Source organism: Orcinus orca, chromosome 9 (assembly GCF_937001465.1).
Source record: "Orcinus orca chromosome 9, mOrcOrc1.1, whole genome shotgun sequence".
NCBI classification, from domain to species: Eukaryota; Metazoa; Chordata; class Mammalia; order Artiodactyla; family Delphinidae; genus Orcinus; species Orcinus orca.
The window spans coordinates 47,190,327-47,214,482 of NC_064567.1; the positions used below are offsets into that span (position 1 = coordinate 47,190,327).

General features: G+C 42.4%; 1 protein-coding gene and 1 pseudogene across 4 annotated transcripts in view; one reads left to right on the forward strand and one right to left on the reverse strand.

Moving 5' to 3' along the window:
- The window catches only part of CREB5 (cAMP responsive element binding protein 5), a 412,389-nt gene that overhangs the window by 22,978 nt on the left and 365,255 nt on the right, over positions 1 to 24,156 (reverse strand). The gene's annotated exons all lie outside the window — the stretch shown is intronic.
- Positions 10,526 to 16,422, forward strand: LOC105747784 (60S ribosomal protein L10-like; annotated as a pseudogene).

Sequence of the window (24,156 nt, forward strand, 5' to 3'; positions counted from 1 at the left end):
AAAATACAAACACATGGAGGCTAAACAATACACTACTAAATAACCAAGAGATCACTGATGAAATCAAAGAGGAAATAAAAAAATACCAGAAACAAATGGTAATGAAAATACGACACCCCAAAACCTATGGGATGCAGCAAAAGCAGTTCTAAGAGGGAAGTTTATACCAATACAATCCTACCTCAAGAAACAAGAAACATCTCAAACAAACAACCTAAACTTATACCTAAAGCAATTAGAGAAAGAAGAACAAAAAACCCCCAAAGTTATCAGAAGGAAAGAAATCATAAAGATCAGATCAGAAATAAATGAAAAAGAAATGAGGGAAATGATAGCAAAGATCAATGAAACTAAAAGCTGGTTCTTTGAGAAGATAAAATTTATAAACCATTAGCCAGACTCATCAAGAAAAAAAGGGAGAAGACTCAAATCTATAGAATTAGAAATGAAAAAGGAGAAGTAACAAGTGACCCTACAGAAATACAAAGGATCATGAGAGATAACTACAAGCAACTATATGCCAATAAAATGGACAACATGGAAGAAATGGGCAAATTCTTAGAAAAGCACAACCTTCCGAGACTGAACCAGGAAGAAATAGAAAATATAAACAGACCAATCACAAGCACTGAAATTGAAACTGTGATTAAAAATCTTCCAACAAACAAAAGCCCAGGACCAGATGGCTTCACAGGTGAATTCTATCAGACATTTAAAGAAGAGCTAACACCTATCCTTCTCAAACTCTTACAAAATATAGCAGAGGGAGGAACACTCCCAAACTCATTCTACAAGGCCACCATCACCCTGATGCCAAAACCAGACAAAGATGTCACAAAGAAAGAAAACTACAGGCCAATATCACTGATGAACATAGATGCAAAAATCCTCAACAAAATACTAGCAAACAGAATCCAGTAGCACATTAAAAGGATCATACACAATGATCAAGTGAGGTTTATCCCAGGAATGCAAGGATTCTTCAATATATGCAAATCAATCAATGTGATATACCATATTAACAAATTGAAGGAGAAAAAAACATATGATCATCTCAGTAGATGTAGAAAAAGCTTTTGACAAAATTCAACACCCATTTATGATAGAAACTCTCCAGAAAGTAGGCATAAAGGGAACTTACCTCAACATAATAAAGGCTATATATGACAAACCCACAGCCAACATCGTTCTCAATGGTGAAAAACTGAAATCATTTCCACTAAGATCAGGAATAGGACAAGGTTGCCCACTCTCACCACTCTTATTCAACATAGTTTTGGAACTTTTAGCCACAGCAATCAGAGAAGAAAAAATAAAAAGAATCCAAATCAGAAAAGAAGTAAAACTGTCACTGTTTGCAGATGACATGATACTATACCTAGAGAATCCTAAAGATGCCATCAAAAAACTACTAGAGCTAATCAATGAATTTGGTAATGTAGCAGGATACAGAATTAATGCACAGAAATCTCTTGCATTCCTATACACTAATGATGAAAAATCTGAAAGAGAAATTAAGGAAACCTCCCATTTACCACTGCAACAAAAAGAATAAATACCTAGGAATAAGCCTACCTAAGGAGACAAAAGACCTGTATGCAGAAAATTATAAGACACTGATAAAAGAAATTAAAGAGATAAAAAAAGATGGAGAGACATACCATGTTCTTGGATGGAAGAATCAACACTGTGAAAATGACTGTACTACCCAAAGCAATCTACAGATTCAATGCAATCCCTATCAAACTACCAAAGGCATTTTTCACAGAACTAGAGCAAAAAATTTCACAATTTGTATGGAAACACAAAAGACCCCAAATAGCCAAAGCAATCTTGAGAAAGAAAAACGGAGTTGGAGGAATCAGGCTCCCTGACTTCAGACTCTACTACAAAGCTATAGTAATTAAGAGAGTATGGTACTGGCACAAAAACAGAAATATAGATCAGTGGAACAGGATAGAAAGCCCAGAGGTAAACCCATGCACATATGGTCACCTTATCTTTGATAAAGGAGGCAAGAATATACAATGGAGAAAAGACAGCCTCTTCAATAAGTGGTGCTGGGAAAACTGGACAGCTACATGTAAAATGATGAAAGTAGAACACTCCCTAACACCATACACAAAAATAAACTCAAAATGGATTAAAGACCTAAATATAAGGCCAGACACTATAAAACTCTTAGAGGAAAAGATAGGCAGAACACTCTATGACATAAATCACAGAAAGATCCTTCTTGATCCACCTCCTAGAGGAATGGAACTAAAAGCAAAAATAAACAAATGGGACCTAATGAAACTTAAAAGCTTTTGCACAGCAAAGGAAACTGTAAACCATAAAATGAAAAGACAACACTCAGAATGGGAGAAAATATTTGCAAACGAAGCAACTGACAAAGGATTAATCTCCAAAATATACAAGCAGCTCATGCAGCTCAATATCAAAAAAACAACCCAATCCAAAAATGGGCAGAAGACCTAAATAGACATTTCTCCAAAGAAGATATACAGATTGCCAACAAACACATGAAAGGATGCTCAACATCACTAATCATTAGAGAAATGCAAATCAAAACTACAATGAGGTATCACCTCACACCAGTCAGAATGGCCATCATCAAAAAGTCTACAAACAGGGGCTTCCCTGGTGGCGCAGTGGTTGAGAGTCCACCTGCCAATGCAAGAGACACGGGTTCGTGCCCCGGTCTGGGAAGATCCCACATGCCACGGAGCGGCTGGGCCTGTGAGCCATGGCTGCTGAGCCTGCGCGTCCGGAGCCTGTGCTCTGCAACGGGAGAGGCCACAGCAGTAAGAGGTCCGCATACCGCCAAAAAAAGTCTACAAACAATAAATGCCGGAGAGGGTGTGGAGAAAAGGGAACACTCTTGCACCGCTGGTGGGAATGTAAATTGATACAGCCACTATGGAGAACAGTATGGAGGTTCCTTAAAAAAAGTAAAAACAGAACTACCATACGACCCAGCAATCCCACTACTGGGCATAAACCCTGAGTAAACCATCATTTAAAAAGAGTCATGTACCACAATGTTCATTGCCCCCTCTATTTACAATAGGCAGGACATGGAAGAAACCTAAGTGTCCATTGACAGATGAATGGATGAAGAAGATGTGGCACATATATACAATGGAATATTACTGAGCCATAAAAATAAATGAAATTGAGTTATTTGTAGTGAGGTGGTTGGACTTAGAGTCTGTCATACAGAGTGAAGTAAGTCAGAAAGAGAAAAACAAATACCATATGCTAACATATATAGGGAATCTAAAAAAAACAAAAAAAGTTTGTGAAGAACCTAAGGGAAAGACAGGAATAAATACGCAGATGTAGAGAATGGACCTGAGGACACAGGGAGGGGGAAGGGTAAGCCGGGACAAAGTGAGAGAGGGGCATGGACTTATATACACTACCAAATGTAAAATAGATAGCTAGTGGGAAGCAGCCGCATAGCACAGGGAGATCAGCTCAGTGCTTTGTGACCATCTAGAGGGGTGGGATAGGGAGGGTGGGAGGGAACGAGACGCAAGAGGGATGAGATATGGGGATATATGTATATGTACAGCTGATTCACTTTGTTATAAAGCAGAAACTAACACACCATTGTAAAGCAATTATACTCCAATAAAGATGTTAAAAAAAAAATCAGTTGGCAATCAACTTGGTCACAGTTTCTTCAAAATTGTTTTTTCTTGTACACGGACAATTATCATCATATCCTGAGGGGCACAATGTACTAAGTACTGTATAATGCAGTTACCCCTTGGAAATGTATCTTCTGCAGAGATGATATTCTAGTTGGCAAGCTTACATTGGCTTCATAAAATATTTACTAGGGGACTCAAAGTTCTCTCCTGATTTGCATTCTTATCTGATTGATGATGGTGGCGTGTAATCACTGCGAAATGGAAGAGTTGTATTTAAATGATGATGGAAGCAACCATGTGCCAGCCCTGTACAATATTAATGATTCTCAGCTGGTCAGACTAAACTATTGATAAGTACCAATTCAATTCGTCAAAATCTTTAGTCAAATGTAAACAGCCTCCACTTGTTAAAAAAAGGGGGGGGCAGTTTGACAGACTATATGTTAATATCCGATAATCACTGAATACATTTCCTGTGTCCTGATGCAGTAACCACTGAGCCCACTTGCCTCCTCTTTCATGAGCAACATGTACCACACAGAAGCTACTGACCTGCACCAGGATCATCCTGAAAAAGTTAAGCTTCCTGAATCCCTGGGAATGATTAGATGCTTCATATTGTGTTTATTACTAAACAGAAAAGTGAACAGATACTCCTCATCTCCAATTTTTAGAAATGATTCCACTGTTTTGTTTTGTTTTGTTTTGTTTTGCGGTACGCGGGCCTCTCACTGTTGTGTCCTCTCCCATTGCGGAGCACAGGCTCCGGACGCGCAGGCTCAGCGGCCATGGCTCACGGGCCCGCGGCATGTGGGATCTTCCCGGACCGGGGCACGAACCCGTGTCCCCTGCATCGGCAGGCGGACTCTCAACCACTGCGCCACCAGGGAAGCCCCGATTTCAGTGTTTTTATAAAAATGCTCATTATAAAAAATTTAAGCAACTCTCAAAAGTACAATGAAGTCAGCAACCAATGAACCAAATGCATTGTTTGCTTGGTGGGTGAACAGTATTCCAGACAGCTCTCTCTGTGCATATGTAGAGACGGAAGAACAAGTAGAATAATTTTATAACAATGGGATAGCACGTGGTTTAAGAAAACTCTTATTTGAATAGAACATAAACAAAAGAAGTGAACATTGGATGAATTGCTGGACTTCAGATACACATTTCTTTACTCCAAGAAAAGTTTCTAAGTGACATCTCCAAACTTAAAAGTGAAGAAAATTATGAAAAAATATATTGAGATTATTTTTTAATTGACATAGCAAATACTATTGATGGATTTTCTAGACTATTCTTTATAATTTCATTATTATAAAAATATACAGCTGCATAGTAAAAAAAAAAAAAAATACTACAAGAATATGTGGTGGGGCTTCCCTGGTGGCACAGTGGTTGAGGGTCCGCCTGCCGATGCAGGGGACGCGGGTTCGTGCCCCGGTCCGGGAAGATCCCACGTGCTGGAGCGGCTGGGCCCGTGAGCTATGGCCGCTGGGCCCGCGCGTCCGGAGCCTGTGCTCCACAACGGGAGAGTCCACAGCGGTGAGAGGGCCGCATACCGCAAAAAACGAAACCAACAGAAAAGAATATGTGGTGAGAAAGTAAAAACTACCTGCCTACCTTCTTCCTTCTAAGCCCCATTCCTCAGATATAACCACCAAGTATCCGCAGACATATCCTTAACGTTTATCAGAATACGTTTGTGCAAGCCGTTTTTATGATATATCGTTTCGTATCTTGCTTTTTTTCACTTCAACAATACACATCTTTGACACCTTGCCCTATCAGTAAAAATAGCTAATAATAACTGCTGGCATCAACTGAGCACTCACTATGTGCCACTCCTCGTTCTGTGTTTTACAAGTATTAACTCACCTAATCCTCAGAACAACCCTGCAAGGCACAAAGAGAGACCAAGCCACGTGCCCAAGCTCTCGCCGCTGGAGAGGGGTGGAGGTGAGTTACCTCCACAGCCTGTTCTCTACGCCAGCAGAGAAGGGGCTGAAAGGCTTGCCATGCACACTTTGCCAAAACAGGAATAAACTGTGTTAATACCACCTCCCCATCATTAAAAGGAAAGGCAGAAAGAAGAGCAGGACCCAGAAAAAACTGACAAGATGCCATTGCTGCACAGTCCAGCACACAAGTGGAGACCCAGATACACTCGTTCCAAAACTTGGCAGAGGCAGGGGTGCGTGGTGAGAATTTCCAGGCAGCTCAACTGCAGCAAAGGACCATCCAGAGCTTAGCACGATCACCTCTCGTTACATTTATGAAGAATGGGTCCTTATATTTCCCCCCCAAACACAGATCTGATAAGGTCCAGGTATCTGTTCTCCCTAGCCCTCCTTCCTAACCTTCAGATATATTACCGTTCTAGGTCTTTCCAATGTTCAGAGGATGAAGGTCAAGCCCTTAATATAGTATATGCACTGAGGAGTGTGGCCCGGCCTTCCCACCAACGCTTTGCATTTGATCATCTTCTTGCCTGGGATGATCTTTCCTTTTCCTCAGACATTCTAGAGCTCTCAGCCGCACGATCCTCCTTAGTAAACTTCTCCCTGGTCTCCTGGTCTAAATCAATTCCTGTTGTTACATGGACCCAGTAGAACCATATTCCTCTTTTTAAAATTCAGTTTGTAGTTACGATTTTTAGTATGATCATTTGGTTAATACCCACCAACCATCCCAGACTATAAGCTTCATGACAGCAGGAACCATGTTGGATTTTGCTCAGTATTAAATTCAAAGCTTTAGCACGGAGCCTGGCACATATTGGGCACTGAATTCATATTTCTGGAATGAATGAAGAAATGAAAGTTTCTGAGGTTTAGGATGCGAATGTAGCATTTTCATCTTGGATCACTGCAGGTGGCATTCATATGAAAGGACAATTTTATCAGACAACCAACATTAGCAGAATGACTTCAGAAGTCATACAGGCAGGTAGATGGATTATAAAATTACTGTCAAAAGAGATCCCCGCTCCACACCCTGCCTGCCCTCTAAAAATGATAACAGAAGGGACTTCTCTGGTGGTCCAGTGGCAAAGAATCTGCCTTACAATGCAGGGGATGCAGGTTCGATCCCTAGCCGGCGAACTAGTATCCCACGTGTGGCGGGGCAACTAAGCCCGCAGGCCACAACTACTGAGCTTGCGTGCCTCAACTAGAGCCCGCGAGCTGCAAACTGCAGAGCCCACGTGCTCTGGAGCCTGAGCGCCACAACTAGAGAAGAGAAAACCCGCACGCCACAACTATAAAGAAGCCCACGCACCGCAACGAGGAGCCCACACGCCGCAACAAAAGGCATGCCTCAACGAAGATCCCACGTGCTGCAACTAAGACACCACGCAGCCAAAAATAATAAATAAATTTTAAAAATCTAAAAAAAATGATAACAGCAAAAAAGAAAACACAAATAAACAAAAGGAATGCGCATTAACTTCATCTTGATACATTTTCCCTGAAAGAGTAGCATGGAAAATTGAAAAGCTGTTTAGCAGTGGGTCACTATGTTATCCCTTCAATGCTACAAACAACTTTTCCACCTTCAATTAGGAGCAAATGGAGCCTGACAAATAAATACTATGCACCAGATCTTCATCTCTCAAATAATTAGCTTGCACTGTTAAGGGAAATTACTTGATTGCCTCAAGTCTATTCTTGCAGGTTTCATGCCAAGGCAATAATACTAATAAGCCTTATAACATTCCATTTAACTGTTCGTTCAACAAATATTTATTGGGCACTAATGTTAGGCACATTATTATTTGCCCACTACCCGAAGGAAATGGGAGACACATAAAACCAAAGCCTTTTTGAAGTACTGGAAAGAAAACACACACACCCGAGTGTGGAAATGAAGACTTTTAAGCACCCCTTAGAGAATCTCAGGCCTGTGGGTTGAGTCCACCCCCAAAGCACCAGCCTACCTCATCTTTGAAAGGAAGGCGGTGAAGACAAATGATTATCGAGCTGCTGTGCATATGCCCCATTTAATATTCTCCATGTCATTTCTAAACAGTTTGGGGCACTTCTAAAAGTCCTAAAGAGACCGCTGCTTCCCTGTATCCCAGTGCCAACAAGAGTCATCGCCCTATGAATCATTGAAACATACCAAATAAAGATATTTGTACCCCACTCTCTTAGGGATGATAAATGACCAGCAAATGAGTCCAAGCTGTATTTTGCAGAATGATTTTTCTTTTTGAAGCCGAACTGTGTCTTATTTTAAATAACATTCTACCCAATGCCAAGAAAAGGCAAGGGAGAGAGAGGGAAATTAATGAGCAAATAAACATATTTTTCAGCTACAAAAACCAGGGCTGTTACTGAGGTGCGACTGCAAGAAAGAAAAAATGATTCTGTTTACTTTCTCTCATCCTCTACCACATCCATTTATTTGAGAGAGCAAATCAGGAGAGACAGCGAGAAGCCTGACACAGCTGGTTTCAGTCAATAGGGGTCATTTTCATTCGGTCTGTGTATTTTATCAGCTCCTTGTTCACTGTTCCCAATGGGAGGATGGGCCTGCTGCCCAGGATCTGAGTTCTGGTAAGAAACCAGCTATCTACCTCATCCCATACCATGCACGACCGCTGCCATGGTGGCCCCGTCCCAGCACCTCTTTACTCTCCAGCTTAGCACAGTTTTGCATCACAGCATGTCCTGTGAGGCCCAGGTACACGCAAACGTCATTACCTCCACGTGGGTGCACGCATGTGGCCTGCGTGAGCACACTCGCACGACACACCCACCCACACCCACCCCAGGCAATTTATGTCCCATTAACAACTCACTCTTGCCCATTAGAAACATTTGTGGAACTGTAAAAACATTTCTTCTCCATTTTCAGCTCGGCCGATTGCTTATGCTTTACAGACTCTGAAAGCCAAACCGAATTAAACAAATATTTGAAATTCAGTTGGATGGGGGGTAGGCATGGTTGAAGCATTCTTTCTAGAAAGGTTTTAATTAAAAACGGCTCTTGGGTTTTGTTCCAGAAAAGAACGTGATAACATCAAAATGTAGTGTTGCTGATTGACCACAAGTGAGGGACTATCTATATGAAAATAAGATAAAATCCATCTTCGTATTTCCTTTTGAACATGAAACAATCGCCATCAGTGGCCACCCCAAAGTATTTCTGTAAATGTAATTTCCTCTTTCTTTCTCCTTCCCAACACAGTTGATCAGCGGAGGTGGTAACACAGGCTCCTGAATGGTCCACATGGTCAATGGTGTGACACCTCCAGAAGCCTTCACTGGAGGAGTGCTTGCAACATCGATGATTACTGACTTGCTCTAGGTATCAAGGATTTCTGAAATTAAGTCTCTGAATTCACGAAAAATAACTGATACTTATCCACGGAATTTTATGACACTATGTCGCCAGTTGGATCCCAAAATGCTTCCCAAAGTTGGAGAGAGGTAGGGATGAGAGGGTGCCACGGGATAGTTACACAAACTATGAACTTCACTTAGCCAAGGCAGAAGTAGCTTTAATGCCCAGATTCACATCTTGGCTTCAGGATGTCTGTTGAGAATGATCATATAACTCTGATAGCAGAGTGGATCTTAAAATCCACATTTATTTCAGAATCATTGTTAAGAAAATTAATTAAAATCACACCTGGCTTAATCACTTGGAATAAAGTATGCTCCTTTCAAAACTTGTATAATGTAACTCAGCTCTGATGGTTTCACAGTTTAAGTATTCTTCTGCTTTAGATTTTGGTTTGGTAGTAAAATTTCAAAAAAGGCTACCAGGTTGGCAGAAGAGATTACCAGGGAAAGGGGAGGATCCTATAGGGTCTGGGAGGAAAACTATTCATACTCTTTGTCATGTTGTCATTAAAAAGTATTAACTGTGAAGATATTAGAAATGATGTAATTATTAAAAAAACACAAAGGAATTGTATTATACATCAATACTCTAGTCCACCGGAAAATGATGCAAGGAAATCTCACAAATAAGGATGGTACCTCAGAAAAGTGGAACTTCGGCAATTCTAAAGTAAGCAAGGAAAAGAATTCAGTGTTTGATTTCACGCTCTCATTGTCCATTTGCGGGTATAACTTCTAAAGTGAGGTAAAGCAGACCTAAGCGCTAGGTGACATGTTAAACTTCGGTGGTTAAAATGCCAAACAAACCCCAGAGACAAATCTTAAGCAATTTCCCTGCCACCCTTTTTATATTAATGTCTAAATCGTATAGTAATTACTGTTCTGCAAGAGTGAGCCTTCAATTTATTCTTAAGTGAAGAAATTAATGAACACACATTTATAGAATTGTTCTATTTCAGATACTGCTTCCCTGCATCTCTTTGACTCAGGGGCTGTCATTTATAATTCAGCAGGCTGGTGAGCATTTTAAGAGGCTGTGCATTTTTTTTTTTTTTTTTTTTTTTCGGTACGCGGGCCTCTCACTGTTGTGGCCTCTCCCATTGCGGAGCACAGGCTCCGGACGCGCAGGCTCAGCGGCCATGGCTCACGGGCCCAGCCGCCCCGCGGCATGCGGGATCCTCCCGTACTGGGGCACGAACCCGTGCACCCTGCATCGGCAGGCGGACTCCCAACCACTGCGCCACCAGGGAAGCCCTGCACAACGTTTTGAATGTACCAAATGCCACTGAAAGGTACAATTTATAATGGCTAATTTTATGTTATATGAATTTTGTCAATTAAAAATTATTTTAAAAATAAAGCACTTAAGCAAAATAAGAATCTCTTATCTTTTAATAGGGCTAATAGAAACTCTCGACTTCATCTGAGAATGACTGACATTCACTATGATGTCACCTTAAGTGAAACACTGTATTGTGAACAATAAAAGCCAAAAAGATACCTTGCCCTAGAATGGATAAGGTCCAAGCCAGGTTTTCGGTATGTCTCAGGGAATTTGACTCCTCTGCCAGACACTGGCACCCTCTTTTCTCTACAATTCTATCATCGCCCAGCTGGCTTAGAACTAAAGAGAAAATGCACAAGCCACATCCATCAACTGTGTATGATACAAAGCTAGTAGAGAGTGTTAAATAAACTGGACGATGAGCCAGTATCCAAAAAGATCTTGGCAGACGAGCATCAAGGAATCCAATATGAGAAATTTAACGGGGATCAGTGTAACATCTTATGCTTGGTTAACAAAAACAAACCCCCCAAAACACCAGTACTGTACACTGGAAGCTCAGGGGAGACGTAGCTTGGCGGTTACATATGTAACAGAGGATGCAGGGATTTCGTATGACTTTGTAGAGCACCCCTATGTGACGCACATGTCAAAACAACTAATGTGGGGCTTCCCCGGTGGCGCAGTGGTTGGGAGTCCACCTGCCGATGCAGGGGACGCGGGTTCAAGCCCTGGTCCGGGAGGATCCCACATGCCACGGAGCAACTGAGCCCGTGCGCCACAACTACTGAGCCTGCGCTCTAGAGCCCGTGAGCCACAACTACTGAAGCCTGCACGCCTAGAGCCCATGCTCTGCAATGGGAGAGGCCACTGCAATGAGAAGCCCTCACACCGCAACAAAGAGTAGCCCCCACTTGCCGCAACTAGAGAAATGCAGCAATGAAGACCCAACGCAGCCAAAAATAATAAATAAATAAAATAAATATAATTTAAAAAAAAACAACTAATGTGACTTTTCAGCTGCATCAACAAAACTAGATTAGAGAACTTAATGCAAGAGGGTGAGAGTCCTGCTCACCTCTGCACAGGCCAGGATGCGTGCCATACAAGCCCGTGTCCCCATATCCCTGCCCCCCACAAAATCTCACGTCATGCCTAATAGACGCTGGATTTTCTCTAGGGGAGTATCCCAATTCTCAGTTGATGTTCCATACATGCTGCTACCATTTTCCCTCTCTAAGGACACTGTGATGAATATCCTTGTATTTGCACAGCTTAGCACATTTGCCTTGTTATTTTTAAAATGTGTTCATTATTTAAAAAAAAAACAAACTGATGACTTGATCCATCCAGTTGGGTTCAGTTTCTGGGCAGAGGTGATGGTGAATGGTAGTAGTAGTGCATGCTTGTGTGTGTGTGTGTGTGTGTGTGTGTGTGTGTGTGTGTAGGGAATGGGAGCTGGGTGTCTGTTAAGGGGGATGTAAAAGGAAAAGATGGGGGTGGTGCAACTGTTAAGTATCGGCTTTAGTTAATGAGCCTTTTCTTGGATTTTATTTTCCTATTCTGTCAATATCCCCATACCCAGGTGAGATACTGCCATCTTACAGTTTTAGGGTTCCCTGCTCCTTTCAGATTACTGAGCTCCTTAAGCACTACGGAATGACCTTGGGTACTAACTTGGCCCTAGCAGGTATTACATGCTCCTGGCTGGTTTCCCTGGCAATTTTAAAGGTGCTGAATACACAGTGGCCTTAGAATAAATATTTGATGATTGCCTTCCTGCCTGCCTGCTGCCTGCAAGTCTCCAGGAGTGGTGCCTAGCCATGGAATGTCTTTAAAACGTTGGCCTACAATTTTCTCCACAGAAAGAATGCCTTCTGGTGGTGGTTGCAGGGAGAATAATGCCCTTTGTCTTGCGAGTGAACACTACACACACCCCAAAACCCAGCACCTGCGAGCCTGGGTAATTTTAGGTAAGGGCTTATTTCTAGCTTTCATAGAAGAAAGTTCTATTGGAAAAAAAGTCATCCTTTGTTATTTTATTTTGGACGAGCTTTTAATCAGAAACACAGGCAGTAACATATGTTAGAAAAAGACATATGAAACATAGAACTTTGCATTTATAACTCACTATGGAAAATCCATGTTAATGCAACACTAAGTTTGGGGTTTTAATTGCACAGAAGTCATGAAATTCAGATTCAAGTTCCCACAGCAAACTTGATACCATATGTGCATCCCAGGGCCCTTCCTGAGTGGGGTGACCTCATTACTGGGCAAAAAAGTGATGCAATGAATAGTGATGGATAGGATTTCTCCTCACTGCTACACTTCCCATCATCCCAAGAAAGATGGACAGCGGGCAACATTAACTAGACCAGTTGCTCCCCTTTTAATGCACAGCAGTCCTTGGGTGTGTGCTTGATGACCATCACGAAGAGCCACTGCACGGCAGTGTCGGAGGCGGGAGGTCCACGACTTGGCAGTGTGCTGCTCGGGTGGAACAGCCAGGCGCCCCATCACCAGTCCTCCATCAGATCCTTACCCACACCCTTCCTAGAGCAGCTGTGTTCAGTGGGCACTGCCCTCCCACCCCCACTCCATCCCCAGAGGACACCTCTCAGTAACTCAGATGCTCGAACTTCTGCATCTGAATGTCTGACTAAAAGGACCTTCCCGGACACACCTCTGCCCGGTGTCAGCAAGGCTTCTCCAAGACGGCTGTTCCGTATTGTCGTGTTCTAGCTTTATTCCACTTGCTGGGGAATGGCAAGATGTGTGCCATTCCTTGTGGAGACATGTGTTGTCTGGCCAAGGGGGCCTCAAGGTTATTATAGGTAAAAAGTCTCCACGTGTTTCTCTTAAACTATGGGTAGTAGATTGTATGGAAGTATAAGTTGTCCTGCCCCTTGGTATCGATATCCACACCTCACTAACATGTGGCGTATGACCGGTTCTGTTTTTCTTCTTGGTAAAATGGTATGGTACATTCTGTTCTCCGCACTCTCCTTTGCCTCTGATCTGATCCCTGCTTGAGTTCCCCCAAGCATGTCAACAAAGATATGGGAGAAGACTGGGGATGGGGATGGGGAAGAGAAAGAGTGTGTAATAAACTCTGATCATTAAGTGCTGCTTAAGTTTTTTGGGGGGTGCTTTGTAAGTGTTCGTGGTCCAAAGCCACTGGACCAATAGCCAAATCAACTTGCTCTGATGGCTCTACGATCCTCCTAAAAAAGAGTTCCCGGTCTGCCTGTCAGTGGTGCTCAGCTCAGCAGCTCTCAGACAACACAGACAGCACATCCACCAATAGCCCCTGGGCTCTGAGCACATGGAGAATCAGTAATGCCATTTGTCAATGGCCTGTTCTCACTGAGCAGGAAGGACCAGGAGAAACCTGGGAGAGACTTGGGATGAAGGAGCACCATCATTAATAAAAGCTTCTATCACAGCACAATCTTTGGGTTTTTAGGCAAAACACAGCAGCAAGAATAAAGCTGTGCATGGGGAAACTAAAACAAAACACAAAAGATGGGGGTTTTTTTGGTTGCTGTTTACATTTAAGGCAAAAAAAAATATTTTTTATAATGCATATCTACATTTAAGGCATTTCCAAGAGAAGCCATTTATAATTTATGAAGAGTCTGGTTGTTTGTGTGTTTATAAAAAGTTATGCTTAAGGAGAACTTTTGAATTAGGCCCAAGAAGATGAGAGTCCAGAGCATTTCCAGCCAAAAAATGAGGAACAACTTTTTTTTCTGAGCTGATGTGTATCCAAATCATGTTGATTCTCACACGCATTTTAAAAATTCCATTAATATCTAGCTGTTGAAGAATAAGTTTTCTGTACTCTTTTCTAACTGGAGAGCTTTTCTTGTTTCAGGAGGTATGACTAGCAGAATACATTAACTATTTGGCACCTTTTTAAGAGTGAAATTACAGTCTCTTGCTAAGCTATCTTTTTACCTCTTCATTTCTATTGTCTCCATGGTGTACAATTCAATAAACCAGCGACCTAACTCTACTGTTTCACTGCCTACAACCTAAGTAATGGGGGTGGTGGAGTGGGGAATGTGGAACCACCTCTTTAAATCATATTGTCACAACTGAGTACCGTTCTAAAAACACCAAACAGAAAGCTTTCTGTTTGATTTATTCATTGAAAATGGCCTAAGAATTTATCTTCTAACAAGCTTAAGATATCATTTTCATGAACTGTCTTCTCTTCCAGCTTAAGCAATTTCTTTTCTGACTCCAAATTTCTCCTAAGCAACTACTCACCAGGGACTGACAATAATGTAGTAGCTTGTCCTAAATCAGTGCCTTCCTTCTAGAGCGAGCAAAGTTCTTTGCAGATATTAAACCTTCGAAGTAGGTGATGAAGATCATCCCCCATGATCTGAAGATGTAGGAAATTCCTCTGAAGAAATAAATGTTAAGTCACCTGCTCGAGAGCCAGTGTAGACAAGGGATTTGAACCTGACGTTGTTCTTTGTGGTGCAGCCTGACAGTTTGCCTAGCTAGAAGAAGATGGTAGATAATATAAAAAGCATGTGGAAAAGGCAAAAAGGAAGAAAGAGGCAAAAGGCCAGAGGGAAGGGAAAAAGATATAGAGGAGGAAAGGAAGTCAGCTCAACTGGAGGTGGAAAACATGCTCTATCTACCCAAGGGCTCTGATATTTGTATTTATTTGTATACAATGATAAGGCAGAATCATTGTAAAAGAGAAGTGGATACAAGATTGAGTCAAAGGCCTCCAAACTCAGACAAGCTCAATTCCCTTTTTTAGAGAATTTTCCAGTCCACCCTAGTTTACAGATAAATTAATCACCCAAGGGTGTTTATCAAGTGATTTCTTCCTTTCACCAAATGCCAGTTATAGAGAGTCTGGATTTGGTGTGGCAGCTAAGGAAAGAACTGTATCTTGTGGGGTTGTTTTTTATATGAATAACATTATATATAGACATCTCCCCACTTCTGTAAGGTTTTCAAAGCATGCGTGGTTAACCGGAGGCTAACAAAATGGTTAACCAAACGTGTCACTGCTAAGCCCAGTGGAAATAGTGACGGCAGCTCTAGCAATGGGGAGTTGTTCTTCCGTTTCTGCGACACATTCCACCCAGCAACCAGCCTGACTTTCAGAATGGCATAATGCTTTGAAGAGCATATTGGAGGCTGCAGACTTCACGTGGGGGAAGCCCAGCTGACCAGGGGAAGGGCCATCTGCATTTACAGACTACTGCTTCTGCAAGAGTGGACTTAATTCTGCACACTCTTCATGTGTGCAGAGAGATAAGCCCTGCAAAAGGACTCTCGTCAGTCCACTGCCCTTTGCTTAGTTTTGATCTCAGGTAAAATTCGACCTGAGGGCGTCTACCCGCCCTCGCCCGGACTCCATGGTTCCTACGCGTGAAGACAGACTGCCTATATAAGGCATGAGCAGGCGTGGGAGCGCCTCTTTCCCTTCGGCGCACCACTAAAGATCATGGTGTCACCGTGGGACGCCGCCCCGCTCGCTGTTACCGGTATTGTAAGAACAAGCCGTACCCAAAATCTCGCTTCTGCCGAGGTGTCCCTGATGCTAAGATCCGCATCTTTGACCTGGGGCGGAAGAGGTCAAAGGTGGATGAGTTCCCACTCTGTGGCCACATGGTGTGTCGGATGGGTATGAGCAGCGCTCCTCTGAAGCCCTGGAGGCTCCCTGTATTTGTGCCAACAAATACGTGGTGAAAAGCTGTGGCAAGGATGGTTTTCACATCCGAGTGCAGCTCCACCTCTTCCACTGTCATCCGCATCGACAAGATGTTGTCCTGTGCTGGAGCTGATAGGCCGCGGTGCCTTTGGAAAGCCCCAGAGCACAGTGGCTAGGGTCCACATTGGCCAAGTCATAATGTCCATCCGCACCAAGCTACAGAACAAGGAGCATGTGACTGAGGCCCTCCACAGGGCCAAGTTCAAGTTCCCTGGCCGCCAGAAGATCCACATATCCAAGAAGTGGGGATTTACTAAGTTTAACTCCGACGAATTTGAAAACATGGTGGCAGAAAAGCGGCTTATCCCGGATGGCTATGGGGCCAAATACATCCCTAATCGTGGCCCTCTGGACAAACCGTGGGCCCTGCACTAATGAAAGCCTTGTTGCTGTCCCCTCCTTACTCATGCCCACCAATAAATCCTACTTTCTTTACAAAAAAAAAAAAAGAATCCTTGCTGGAAGTAGGAGGGATATGTACTAAAAACTCAATTTTTAAACAAACAAAGAAGTAAATATGATACTCTTTTGCAACCAACCCCAACTATTTTCCCAGGGGAGAGGGTGGGTAATCTTTAAATCAGATTCCAACAAGAAAAAATACATCTAAGTTACTCAATCTGGCTACACAGTATTGCCTCCCTTGGTGTTCTTGGAAGACGGGAAATATAGACAGGGAAAATGAATGTAAAGAAGCATGTACTCATTCTTCTAAGTCTTTCTTTTATCATCCCAGGTTTAAAATTTTTAAACTAGTCTCCATTTTTCACTTAAAGATAGAGTGTGTATCACAGGATAAAAATCAGGGACTCTAGGAGTGTGTATTCAAGATTCATGCTGAGCACACTGGTACTTAGTACTATATTAATCTACCTTCTGAAATAACAGTTACACTTCTTTCTGAATCCTAATTTTGCACACTTTTCATGTGCAGAGATGGTAAGCCCTCCGAAAGCACTCTCTCCTGCTCTTTGCTTAGTTTTGATCTCAGAGAAAATTCAGATCTCGGTAACCTCAGTTGTCAATTAAGTATATTATCAAAAGGACACCACAGAAGAGAATTTCTCACCCAGGGCTAATTAGGTAATGGTTCCCCAAAGCACTTGCCATTCAAATTTTAAAACAGACACCCACAGTGAAGTGTGGAGATGGGGCTGGAAGATCACCAGCCTGGTTGATTTCCTTCTAAATGACAATAATTACCCAGGTAGGAGGCAAAGCTTCTCCTATTAAGTCAATTTTGCTCATTTCAGAACTTAATGGTTACAAAATAATATCAGCCAAAATCTACACATCTCATGAACCTGATGATTCGTGAATTTAGATTTAATATTGTCCTGAATTTGAAGGTTGGTTCAAAGAATACCTATAAAACACCAACCATGAAAACCAACTCAATACAGTACTCATGTCTCTGGTGAGAGATACAGGTGGATTCTGTGAGAAAAGAAAGTTGCCAGGACAACTGAGTGAGACATTTCAAATGCAATTTAAGGTCATACTCTTGAAGTGCATTAGGAAAAACAGTGAGGCCACCATTTTAGGGAGATTAACATGTCAGATGCACATATGAGACTTCCACATCCCACGCCACTAAAATATATGCCAATTTAGGAATACAGAAGACTTAAAGTAACTGAATCTTTCACTCTTACATGCTCTTGGGGAGCATGGGTGACGTACATATAGCTTGGGCTCTGATGCACTGTGGTTGGTCATTAAATGTTCTGTGACTTTTTTTTTTTTTTAAAATCAGAAGAGAGTTTTAACCTGGCTCCATTTCAGCTAGGGTAATGACAGCCTCCCTCCCAAAGATTCTTCCCTTCCAACTGGCCAACACTTGCTTCATTTTCTCCTGTAGAATAAAGATCACCCAGAATGACTGGCTGTGCATGGCAGCTCCTCCTTCTGTGCTCCCCTGGTGTTTTGGGGGAAGTTGTTCATTCTTTCAACATACATTTAATGAGCATTTATTCTGTGCACAGTAAGATATATTATACAAAGACAATTCTGCCCATTTCCAAAAAGATTGAAATCTAGTAGATTCCATTATTCTGAGGTCCTGGGACATTGTAAATTAAATGGTTATTTCTAGTGCTATTTCCGATCAAGGTTAGATTGTTCTAACCTGAACCTAATAGATACTGCTGGTGTTCTGGGGCTAACTAGCATTTTCAGATTGCAGCATATCAAATATATGTAGTTAAACCTGACCTAAACTGGGGACTTTTAGTCACGACTCAATCCAGTGGTTCTCAGCCGAGGGTGATTTTGCCCCCTGGGGGACACTTGGCAATATCTGGAGACATTTTTGATTGTCACAACTTGGAGGGGAGGTGCTACTGGCATCTAATGGGTACAGCCTAGAGATACTGCTGAACATTTAATAACGCATGGGACAGTCCCTCACAACAAGAATTCTCTAGCCAAAATGTCAATAATTCCAAGATCGAGAAACCCTGCCTTAATCTGACTGCCAGGTTAACTAAACCAGGAGTCAATGCCATTTACCAACCAGTTATTTATTTTATTACTTTGAAGGAGACTTCACAAGACCGTTGTGATGTGGGTATTAAAATGGGCTGGTATCAAAATCCAACTTAATAACAAAATATCTTCCGTGTGACATTTCCTCTCTGTCCTTAATGGAATTCATCAACTCACTCTGTCTCACAAATGGCAGTGATCATAAACGACACCGAGAACTATTTTCTATAACCATAGGCTCTAATAACTGGAAGAGTTTGGGGGCCCACCTGGAGCAAAACACAGATTACATTTTATTTATATTTCAAGATATCTTTCACAGATTAAAAAAAAGGAGGCTCAGCAAGATTAAAAGGCTATCGTGGTCCCATGACAAGTTCAAGGTTGAAGGTGAATTAGATCCCATGCCTCCTGACTGCCAGTCTAAGCTTCCTCTGCTATCCTGGAGACTAATCTGGAACTCAGCTGCATCTTGAAGTTAAATAAGAAACAGAGATGACATCTGAAAATGCTAACAGCCCATGTGCTGTGTATTTTCCGTGGCACTGAGGCAATGTGTTCTGAGGCTGGGCTACTTCTTGTCAGGAGCCACAGTGACAGTGTCAGCCACTGTGCTTGGGGGGAAGCTAGGAGTAGAGTTTGTTAAACTGGCAGGCGTCTGCATCTCCTCAGCTGGAGGCGGGTGCTCCTGGTAGGATCTGCCAAACTAGGAGGCAAGGGCAGATCCCAAGACCTATCGGGGAGTGTCAGTAAGGGCCTAACCGTCCTCTCCTTTCCCAATGGCAGCTGGGGCACTTCTCCCAGTTTTCTCCCTCTGGCTCCTAAAATGGTTATTGCATTGTATTCTGTTATCTTGCAAATAATTCCAACCCCGTAAAGATCTTTAAAGGGAAGTATGTAAAGTTTCAGCCCTGACATTCTCTTCTCAGTAACTTCTTAGGTTTGCACATGGAATTGGGCCTGTGTAGTGGGAAAAGAGGTATATACCCTACTTGTCTGCAGAAAACCAATCATAGTGGGCTCTGAATTCAACAGTGAATTTAATACTCCTACTTTCAAATAATTAACCAAAATCCAGAGATTCCAGTAAACATTCTCATAAACCTTTTTAGCAGATAGAGTCCACCTTTATTTAGTCAATAAGGGTGGGAGGAGGACTTCCCTCCCACCTGCACCCTACATTCCATCTATAAAGAATTTTAAGAGGGGAGCCTGGAAATATGGAAATCTGCATAACTTCCCCCTTACTTCTTTTCTCCTCTCAGATCTTCTGTAAAATAAAAACAGAGTATGTCATAGAAAAATGGAAGCTTGAATTTTCTGTCTCATGTTCTCTTTGAAAGCGTTGGGGACAAGGCATGTAAAATCCTTCACGAAGCATGTCACGAAGCTTCATGCAAGTTGGCTGTCTCCTCCTTCAGCCTTTTGACATGAGCACTAATATCCTTCTGGGAACTATCACCATCTCTCTCTCTCTCAACACCATCGGAATCTGCCTCATGACCAAGGAAATGGAACAAAACATGGGGTCAGTCAGTGTATGTGGGTGTGTGTGTCTGTGTGCACGTGTGTATATGATGAGGAAGGGGGAAAGGGGAGGGGGAAGGTACAATGGCACATGACCAGGTCCCAGAAATAATGCATAAGTCTGCCCAGAGATTTTCCTATGGCCCTTTAAACAGGATCCTTGTTGGAATTTTTGGATTCTGTCCCAGGGAGTTCAAGTGCATTCTTCAGGGCAGCCAGTTACTGTTCCACAGAGGTGTGAATGTCCTGGAGTTTCCCAAGCACAATACTTCACATTGTCGGTTCAGAATTACTTTAATTCTCCTTTCCACCATCCCAACCCCATTAAGAAGCTGTTGGATCTGCAGAGAAGCTTAGCACAGCCAGGGATGAAAATACCAATGAAAGCAGGAAAAAGACCTGTAGAAAACATTCTAGTATAAGAATATAATCAAGTTTTTGCCCATTTTTTGCCTGATAATAATCAAGGTCTGACTTTAGCAATTCCATGAAGTTTACCCAAAAAGTTTTGTTTTCCTGAAGGATGAAAAAAAAAAAAAAAGCCATCACTTTATCCTGGCTTCACGCAGCCCCATTTAAGGGTAGTGGATTAAGGTTTTGCTCTATATAGACAATAAAGCACATATCCTCTGGGAAAAGTTCCTTGGAAGTGTAAGTGTTTGGAAGCCCATGAATCAAACAGATCAAGAACCCCTGCATTCACCCAGTCTACATCTGTTGCCAGTTCCCGATCGTTCCCTGCGGATGACTTGTATATTATTACACAAGGCAACATCCTAAAATGAAAGCACCTCTAAGAGAATTACGGTGTTAAAGTGAATATACAATCCAGATGCTTCCCAACTCGGGTGAACCCCAGGAGGTCTCCACTCCCGACAAAATGAGACGACACAGAAAAGCCTAATGACGGCTCCACATGGATTTAGCCCGAAGGGGACTGTTTATTTTTTTGACTTTGAGAAACTGCACTGGGGATCAGCCAAAAAATGAATACGGAAAAGTCCCCTTCAATTGTACAGAATCTGTTATCCTGAAGACCAGCTTCTGAACGTCAATACCTTTAACAGGAGTGACTTGAAATCAGGTCTTAGGGTAGAAAAGAGTGGAAGGAGATACTGAAGAAAACTAAGGTGCAAGAATGGGTGAAAAGTGGTTGCCACTTATAATCCCGAAGACTCTGGCGAGCCCTTCGCACTCATTCCAGAAAGTCCCCAAAGCTGTTTGGCATTAGAGGTGGGCAAGAAAAAGCAGACATCACAATACTTTGCTTGTGAACCACATCCACTCCCCTCCCTTAACGAGAATCTTGTGGGCGCAAACCACAGGCTCATAACCGAACCCTCCCTGCCAGGGCAGCAGACAAATCTCGCTTTCCCACAGGCTGGCTCGGCATTTTTGCCTCCCCCCACAATGCCTGGGCTTAAGGATCCATCATCAAGGGCAGCCAAATACGTTTCTCCACCCATAGCGACTCGGTCCTGGACCTCAGCCAAAGTGAGAACACCAGGGCGCGGGGAAAATCCTATAGCTGAGCGAACAGAGCAGGAAAACTGGGAGCAGCGAGAAAGGGTTGAAGTGGCTAATTTTTCCACTCCCCTCCTGCTGTGGTTAAAGCAGTGACAGACAATTTATCACACATTTTGATTGCACGCCAGCTGGCTGTTTAAAAAAAAAAAGAAAGAGTTGTTTATTAATTCAATTAGCTGGCTTATTTATCAGGGCTGGGTTAGCAGGGGCGGAGAGAAGGCCAAAGGATGCCCCTGTCAAGCTGTCTTTTGCAGGCCCTGCAGGCCCTGAAGGCAAGTGGAGACACACATTCTTACCCCTGCAAGACTTGGAGTGTCGCACTAGCTGTGTTTACCCTGAATGCTTCATGCGCGACAAGAAAACCCATCAATTGTAATGAAATATGAGGGTGGGAAGATGCTCAGAACAGGACAAAGTCATCTGAGTGATGACAGTCATTAGTGTTTATCACCCACTCAGGGGCCATATTCAGAGATAATATGGCGTCCTTCCCGTACTCATTTGGGTGGTTGCTTTTGTTGTTTTCTCATTCCTTGGTGGATATTTATACCTAAGGCTGCCAGTGTATCGGCAGTTTGTCCAGACCAGCGTTGCCCAGGATCAGAGGAATCATTCATTCAGGAAGTGGCTTATTAAAGAAAACCCAAGCAAGGTTTATTAACTGCTGCTTTGTGCCAAGCTCTGTTTGTGGTGCTTACACTAGAGTTACTGGTTATATTGGATCCTCATGTGGTGGATAAGATTTGTGCCCATTTAACCAGGAGCCAGCTAAGACAGAGATTTTAATTGATTCACCCGAGGTTTCCCTCAAGGCTCTCAAACCAGGTGTCCCTAAATGCCCCCCTCATTTCATCGCAGCTGTCCACACTCTTGACCCTGTTCTTGGCCAGTCTAAGCCAAAGGTCTACTTGGTGACCCAGAGGGTACATTTTCTGCTGATCCTGTTGGTGGCAAGTAGAAAAGGAGGAGGAAAAAGGAAGAGATGTCTACAATTTTCTTGTTTTATTTCAAAATAACCTAATCATGACAAATGGTTATATGGTATACATTTGATTTTGTTTTTATTCAGAATATAATGATTTCCCTCATTAGCCTTACAAATAAAGTGTTTTATAAACTTGAAGGCAGATGACTTTGGGACCAATATATAAGTCTACTAATTTTCACATGTAATTTGGAACAAGTGATATTTTGGATAAAAAATAGGGGAGAAGAACCATAATATAAGAATGTAATAAATAATTCTGGTTCATCAGCCAGTTAATGAAGCAGTAAATGTGACATGAAGATGGTGCCAATGACAAGACCAAGTCAGCCTTCAGGAGGGACACTGCATATTAAGGGGAAATGTGATCTGTGAGCTTATATATCAGGGCTGGGCTTAAGCATGAGATGAGGGAGACACCTAAGGATTCCCCTGAGGGTTAGTATTCTGGAGATCTATTATGCTAGCTTCTCTGTCTCATGCTAATACTTAGACCTCTTCACTGTTCACATCAATCACTAATTTCATGGGGGCAAGGGTTTTCCCCTAACTGCTGGAAATGTCAAATCATCCTTATCGTTTCTTTTTTTTCTCCCTCCCTTTCTTCCTTCCTTCCTTCTCTCATGCAAGAAGTGTCAAGTAAAACAAAACCTCAGGTGCACAGGTGGATGTGTGTGCAAGACCTCACAGCAATGTCACTGTCACTCCGGTGTCTCCTCTGCTCCATACAGCCTGTGGAAGAGCCTATGGTGTCCCCCTCCCCTCACCACTGGCTAACTCAGTCTCTGGCTCATTGAACCTTATTCCTCCCTCGACAACTTGCTCACTTCTAAAATGCCCATCATTAAAAAGTCTACAAATAAAAAACGCTGGAGAGGGTGTGGAGAAAAGGGAACCCTCCTACACTGTTGGTGGGAATGTAAGTTTGTGCAGCCACTGTGGAAGACAGTATGGAGGTTCCTCAGAAAACTAAAAATAGTTACCATATGAACCAGCAATCCCAGTCCTGGGCATATATCCAGACAAAACTGTAATTCAAAAAAACACATGCACCCCTACATTCATAGCAGCACTATTCATGATAGCCAAGACGTGGAAACAACCTGAATGTCCATCAACAGATGAATGGATAAAGAAGATGTGGTGCATATACACAATGGAATACTACTCAGCCATAAAAAAGAACGAAATAATGCCATTTGCAGCAACATGGATGCAACTAGAGATTATCATACTAAGGGAAGTAAGTCAGAAAGAGAAAGACAAATGCCATATGATATCATTTGTATGTGGAATTTAAAATATGACACAAATGAACCTATCTATGAAACAGAAACAAAATCAGGGACATAGAGAATAGACTGGTGGTTGCCAAGGGGGAGAGGGGTGGAAGAGGGTAGGAGTGGGAGTTTGGGATTAGCAGATGCAAACTGGTATGTATAGAATGGATAAACAACAAGGTCCTACTGTATAGCACAGGGAACTATATTCAATATCCTGTGATAAACCATAAGGGAAAACAATATGAAAAAAGAAATGTATATATATATGTATAACTCAGTCACTTTGCTGTCCCGAAGAAA